This window comes from Calonectris borealis, chromosome 4 (assembly GCF_964195595.1).
Source record: "Calonectris borealis chromosome 4, bCalBor7.hap1.2, whole genome shotgun sequence".
NCBI lineage: Eukaryota > Metazoa > Chordata > Aves > Procellariiformes > Procellariidae > Calonectris > Calonectris borealis.
This window is the reverse complement of record NC_134315.1, coordinates 30672431-30680110: the sequence shown is the minus strand read 5'-3', so window position 1 is coordinate 30680110 and position 7680 is coordinate 30672431. Positions and strand designations below refer to the sequence as shown.

The 7680-nt window shown below is 36.4% G+C and overlaps 1 long non-coding RNA gene across 1 annotated transcript; it reads right to left on the bottom strand.

Moving 5' to 3' along the window:
- Positions 1-1088: 1088 nt before the first annotated feature.
- LOC142082444 (uncharacterized) lies at positions 1089-5601 on the bottom strand. The gene is made up of 3 exons (XR_012673707.1): positions 2540-5601; positions 1976-2164; positions 1089-1877 (listed from the first exon to the last, which is right to left on the bottom strand). It is a non-coding gene; the product is annotated as an uncharacterized LOC142082444 (long non-coding RNA).
- Between the last annotated feature and the right edge of the window lie 2079 nt (positions 5602-7680).

The window sequence follows — 7680 nt, the reverse complement described above, 5'->3', positions numbered from 1 at the left end:
AGTGGGATTTTCAAACTATTCAGCACTAGCCAAATTTTTCTCTATTGACATCAACAGTAAAACTTTAATTTCAGAAAGACTGGAAAGAATCCAGTTCTGAATACTTCTGAAAAACCCTACCCTAGAAATCCTTATTTTAAATTACTTCAAAACATGCAATTTATAGAATTTAGCATGAGAAATTCTGCCAGAGTTGGTCTGAAAGGCAGCTGGGAATCTAAGCAGATAACAGATGATCCATATGATATTCTTACTTGGAGCTTTGAAATCTGACAACTGAAAATAATTCACTTGGAAGGAATAACAATTCTTCCCCAACCCCTTTTCAATACATGAAATATACCTCTAATTTATTCTTCCACAAGAAAATTGCAACAACATTTTGCACTACTGAATTTTATGCCAGACACTCTCAAGCAGTCCGACTTGTACTCAATATCTCAAGGCAATAAAAACATATATAAACTATGTAAAAGTCTAACGGAATAAAAACAAAGGCACTTAAATCGTAGTCTATAACTACTTTAAAGATTCTGATTACAAATTGCAAGGCACTTTTTCTCTCTGTCATCATGCAAACATACACAAAATATTGGGAAGATATTCAATAACCTTCTTAAGGCAGACTCAGTAATAATACAATTACTCTGAATAAAAACAAAAAGTGGTGAAACGGGAATAATTCACAATTAAACTGCAGAAGCCACAATGGAAGGACAGATCACTTACATGGAAGAATAAAGATTATTATTCTTAAAGCAAAAAACAAAGGTAGTACATGAGAAACTGTATGAGTCAAGCTAGAAACTCGTGACACCCTGCTGAACAAGATCAAAGATGAGTTCAGGTTAACAGCATGAGGATTAGTGAGAAATGGTATAAATAACCCAACTTTATGTAACCCAAACCTTCAGACTGTGCCAGGGCACCTGGCAGCACAGCACAGAGCAGGAATGGTGAGGTGAGCTACTGAGGTGAGAAAACCCTATATCCAAATAGGGAGAGAGAGCACTCATCTGATAGCTGAAGCTGTATTCTGTTAATAGTCATAATTCTAGTCAAAAAGGAAAACCATCAGCTCCTCTCTAATGGCATAAATACAGATACTCAAGTTCTCAATGTTTTATGATGAATTCTTGGCACACTTTCTTTTTCCTAGAAATTTCCAAAGAAAGTGGGAAAATCGTTCAAGGAAAGAGTTTATAAAAATTATGGACTACGGAGTATACAGTGCATAAGCCAGGTGGTGCTAACTTCATTACGGGATTATGACAACAGCAGTCATTTTTCTTCTCCTGCTCACCGCTAAAATATGCTGCCTGTAGGCATGCGAGAAAGAAAAATGAATTTTTTTGTAATTTTTAAATATCAGCTTAATACTGTCTGAAATTGTAAGTATTAATCAGAGTTACACAGATAGCTACAAGGCAGAGCTAATATTTTTCCATATCTTAAACTTCTGTGTGTTTTGTTTAGCCTGTCTAATTTTGCAATTCTTTCAAATCACACGCACATATCCCATAGTGTTTATTAAAAGCAGTTGCTTCTCCATATTCTGTCAGTTTAAAATGGTTTTTTGTTTAGCATTTCTGAGAAACGGTAACAACAAAACTCAAATACTATAATAAATCTATTGAGTGTTCATAAATTGGTTGAAGGGAGGAAGCCCCACGAGGAGTGAAAATCATGGCTACTGCAGAGGAAGATTGCAGCCTGAGGAGCCTGGGAAGAACGTGGCAATCTGAGGAACTTGGTGTGGAGCCTAACAGGACCAACCTATAGAAGTACCTTGAGATCTTCCTTCTGCTTTGACTCACAGTAAATTGACACACTGCAAAGTCTTGTATCCAGTCAGGTGGGAACAGATGAAATACTTACTGTGAAAACAGGTACAGCAATAAAACGTAAGTTTGGAAGCAAAACCAGAGGTACAGCACCCCAGTAGCAGTAAAAAAAAAGTCACCCTGTTACTTACTTTATAATTAGTTTCCTTTAACTAACACATGTGGTAAAACGATGCTGGAGAGGAGCCACAGCAGATGGAACCATCATTTCCCAGCTCAGACCAAGAGAAAAGATGGGACCTAGCTCAGATCAGTGAGACTTCTCAGCCTTAACACGACACAGGTGGGAATCAGACCGCATTGCTGTTACATCTGCAACACTATGAAGAAGGAATGACCTACAGTTAAGGTACCCAAATCTGGGGTGCTTTCCCTACAACAAAATGGTATGAAAATACTGACCTGGCAGCATTTTATTGCATAAGGCCAAAAATTATTCATGCCCTGCCATCAACGATATACAAACGAGGAGCAGGGGACAACTGAAAGGATTCCAGCTGATATGCAGTTCCAATGAACACACTCATTATGCAGTGTAAGAAGCAGCAATAGCTTGAATCTGGGAGGGACTTAATGTCATCTTTTAGTTCTTGGGGTTGCTTTTTAATAATTTTCACGTTACTGTTACTATAAAAACACATCATAGAGTTAAAACATTTTTATTGCACATATATGAGTTCTATTATACCTTATACCTTTTTTCCTCTTTCCAGCTTTTCTTGGTAGCAGGAATATGTTTAGATGAAAATCCCAGAGTTTTTCTTTTTTTTTTTTAATTTCTACTTATTTCTTTTTCTCTTATTCTTTTTTTTTTTTCTTTTATACCACACAACAGAGGACAGAGAGGCCATAACCTATCTGCAAATTGAAACAACAGCAGCAAGGACTGGGTATCTGGAAAAAAAAAACCAACTCTGAAAAGCTCATGCCATACTGGACCTCAAATCAGTATCTTGAGGCTGGGTATGTGGGAGAGAACACATTATTTCTGGAAACAGACTGCATCCTTCTGCATGCTTTACTTGGCTTTATTTCCTTCTGGTTACTTTACCAGTAAAGTATGTATTTTATGTTTACACTTCAGAGGAAAAAAAAATGAAGTGATGAACCTAATAGGATCCATTACTAAAATCCTGAGAACATTACAGTTAGCAATCATTTCAAGTAGCTGGCAGAGAATTTTTTCCATAGAGCTGCTATTTATTTTCTTTCACTTTCCAAACTGCATGAGATAATTTTCTATTTTCAAGGTACAGATCGTGATATAGCCAAACAGAAGCTGGGATTTCATCTTCCTACATCATCTGTAATAAGTCTCAATGGCAGGAGCACTAATAAAATCTAAGCCAAATTCCTTTATACAAATTACCTTCATGTAACCCCTTCACTTATCAAGAGAAAGTCCGAAAACACTCTGAATCATAGGCCGCATACCACCTCTGCTTTGGTGTGCAATATACCTCTCAGAAAGAAAGAAAACGACCTCGCCTGCTACCACATTAGCTGCATGACCTATTGTCTCCAAAGCCAGGCAGTGCTAAAAGCAGGACCTCCCAGCATTTTGTCATCCTCTGGTTTTTTGCACACTGCTCTTCCTGGGACTCTGCCTATTTCAAATTACTCCTGCTTGTGATTTTAATAAAGTATATTTAAGTTAAAATACATTTATTAGAATGTGTTGTGAATTAAATTAACTTTGTGTCTTACAGTAAACACATACAATACAATCTGAAGATGGCAATTCATTGTTGTCAGCTTGTACACTTTTTTTTAATCTGGAAGAGTATGAATGTTTTCAGTATTTATGCATTGAGTCAAAGCTGTAGATCTTACATATCAAAGCATGTGAGGAAATCTCTGATCTTTACATCAAAGTCACTGAACAGAAAAGGCCTTCTTTGCAGCACTGAATGTCATGAAGGTCACACAGCTTTCACCTTTATTTAGATAAGCAAAAGTATTGATGTGTCGAAAAATCTTATGTGAGTTGCATCTGAAACCAAATGTAGAAAGTTTTAAGAAAACATGTTCTGTATAGATCTGATATCTAATGACCATAAAAAGAGGATTTTTCCATTTCATAAACTGTAGTTTTGCACGAAATGTCTGCCTGCATTGATCCAAACCAGAATACATGGGATGCACGCTCATTGTTTCTTAGGTACAAGTGCATTCAGTCTATATTCTCACCCTACTGCTGTTTTGCTCTTTGCCTGAACTCAAGAATCTTGAATACAACTGTAACATTATGGGAAGGCATGAGGAAAAATAAGGAAGATGCAGGCAACTAACCATCAACTCAAAAGAACAGGTAGGACAACAAGTAGCCATTATTACCTGAGTATTGCCTCCAAGCTTCCCACTGAAGATCAATAAGTATGATTTATTAATGTAAGGCCACAGAGAGTCATAAACCTAACTCTAACATAATTAATACCTGCATCCAAACTTTAGGTTCTTAAAAACAAAGCAGTACAAACCCTGGAGATCACAAATCTGTGTTACTAAGTAGAAGTCACACAAATTCTGATATTGCCAAGTCCTCAGAACTAAAACTCTTGGGGAATACCAGACTTCCAAAGTTGTCCCCAAACAACTGTTCCCAATCCAAAAAAAGGGAAGAATAAGCATTTTTGTGTCTTGCCAGACCCTTGCACAGAACACAAAACAATGTTGTTGCATGTAGCCCTGTGTACAGAAAACAGTCCAGAGCTTAGCACATGTTACTCCTGAAGTACATTTCATTCTTCAGCTTTTTTATCTGCATTTCCTTTGATCATTGAGTCTCAACAGTTGTAACAACTTACTAAAAGGAAGTGAAGTAGGAAATATCATGCTTTTCAACTGTCTGCTAGAACACGGAATAAATACACAGATATGAAAATATTCCCCGTTCTGTCTGGCAGTCTTCAGTCTTGCTGAACAAATTTAACATTCTTGCAGATTTAGTCAAGGAAAAGCCAAAGCAGCATTTCTAAATTTGCAACCAATAGCCAGAATAAACAGAAATGTACAGATTAAAAGCTCTATTATAGCTTTCCTCCATCTTTATTTCCCCAAAAACTCTAATATAATCCCTGTTGTATAAACCATACATACAAAAATGTATAAAATGACAGAATTTGGCTTAATGTCATTTAGCCTGTAACAAGGCTAATTAATACAAATCTGTGATGGTGTAAGCCAACTAGTTAGCCCTTGACTGTTCTCCAGCAAACCTGACTATTTTTCTTCCATTAGTCTTCACTTTTCCAATGAGTAATAAAAGGGAAAATTGCAATGTTATAACTTCATTTAGAGGATAGCATTCATACAAACCAGCTCTCTCTTAGTGAACTGCACAGCCCCAAGTGCACAGTCCCACAGGGTGGTGGTCAGGGTGAATGAACTAATTTATAACAGTAAAGTTATCAGATTTAGGCTTACTTTGTATTCCTAGACTAATACTAATCCCTTTGTTTTGCTTCACTATTTTAACATGTTATATCATGAAATTAATTAGGTGAATGATGCCTGAACTGACGCATTTATATTCCAAAAAGCCTGAAGATGGAATAGAAACAAGTCAAAGTTAATTGATAAGAGATTTCTTATTATAACTACTCATGAGAAGTCATAGAACAGAGTACTCTCAAGTGACTTATCTTTCCAACCAGTGTTTCTTCAAAATGAGCCTTCAGCATAGAATAATGGCCCCAACTGGGTGATAACAAAAAGTGAAATGTAAAAAGTCATAAGCCTTATAAACACATGAAATAATTTGATACTTCTTTAGTTTAAAATACAAACTCTACTTTTTGTATTAAACCAGTTCTACTGAAAAAAGCCCTTCCCATTTTTAAAGAATAGTGCCTTAAGATTGCCTAGTTACCTGAAGAACAAGTAGGTGAAATGTTAAGTATTCACCACAGAGTCCCAAGTATAATCTTTTTCATTCTTGCTCTCTCTCCAGATATACTAAAACCAGGAAACTGAATCCATTCATGCTGTGTGAGACCAGAATAGTAGATCATGTTTAGAAGGGATTCCCTCTCTCTTCATCAGCCTTTTTGACGAGATGTTTCAGAAGGACAGTACAGCAATGACTGGACTTTACATGCAACATCATCATTTGGTGGCACGTTGGTATTTCATTAACAGCTACAGCAAATTGGGACTTCACTAACACTGCAATTTCATTAGGAAACTTGTATAACATACTGCCAGTATACAGTAAAAGTGTGTAAGCCACTAATGGGAAAAAGCTTATCTTCTGCAACAGAAAGACTGATAGGAAACAAAACCTCAGCTGTCAGTAATGGAAAGAAGTACATCCTAAAACATTTTTATATTGAACTTCTTGAAATTTAAGGCAAATTTCTCCCTTTAAGAAAGGAAAAAAAGGAGGAAAGCAATGAGCAATGAAACTACCTGAAAGTAACAGTTAAAAATGGTACAGTATAGCTAAACAGATAAAATGTTGCTTAAAAGACAAGTTTTAATCAGTCTCATGGGCTAATCAAAATACACAAAAATAATAGCACTTTTAAACTGTGAATGTACTCCTCAGTGAAGCCGTATCTTTCCATAACTAGAAGTCATGCCAAAACAAAGAGAAGTGAAAATGAATAACCCAGTTTAAATCTGTACCATACCATATGTACCATAAGCAGAAATACTTAAGGAGCGATATGATAAAAGAATATTAAAATCTCTTCAAATTGACCAGAAGCAGGCAGTCTGCAAAAGAGTTTGCAAGCCCAAGAAAGAAACAAGTATGAACAGAGCCTTTGAGAATTTGAAGGCTACATCACAAAAGCCAAATGAATGGTTTGTCTGTGATAGAGACTACTTTCCCAAAGTTTTTTAAAACTAGGGATGAATGAACAAGGACCTGACTGGAACATTTTAGAACAAATTTGTGAATCAGGACCAAGTCATTAGGATTTAATGGTACTTTTTATCACCAACTGCACAGCATGAAGTTGAAGAGTAGTAATGCCTCAAAAAAACTAAACAAGTCTCTGAAGGAGTCGGCACCTAAGCACAGAGGATGACTCAAAGGAACACAGTGTTTTTGAAAAGTCTTCAGATCAGTCCTTCAAGAGCATGATAGGTAACATGAAATAGAAGGGGCCTTTGGTATACTCCTAGGCCATTAATTCAGAAAGGAGAGGAACAAATAGCTAGTTTTCGTAAGTGAAAAGATTTCAAAGCCCTGTTTTCAGCATCAATCGATGTGAAAAAAGCAGAATACTCAAAGCTAACCATGACTACAGACCCCAAAAGATCTTGATTCTGACACGATCCTCATGGACAGAACAACAGACAGAATTTAATGCCATTTATTGCATGACTAATGATTCTGGGAAGGAAAACTCCAACCCTAATTCTAAGATAGCTTCTACTCCCTTCAGAAAGTTCTGTAAGTGTAGAAAGCTCACTGCAAACATCAGCCCAAGCTAGCAAATGGAAACAAGCTTACTAGTTAAGGAAAACAGGAGACAGCATTTAGAAATTATCTATGCTGAATACCATCAACTAGTGCTGAACCTAAGAGAAGCGAGATTTAGAAAACCTGTACAGGGCAGCATGGATCAGATATGAAACCACACTCACATAAGGCAGGACTGAATAGACTAAAACTTAATCCTTGAGCATGACTGCAGAGAACAGAGGTCTATAAAATAACTGACAAGGCTTGTAGGAAAATGATTGTTTCTCATAACAGGAACTAGACAGTTATCAGATAGGTTTAATACAAAGAGAAAGTACTTTTGTATGCTCTTCAAAACTAGTTTTAGCTTTTATTAAAACACAAGTCCAGAGGAAAAGAAACACTTAGGTAAGCCTAGCA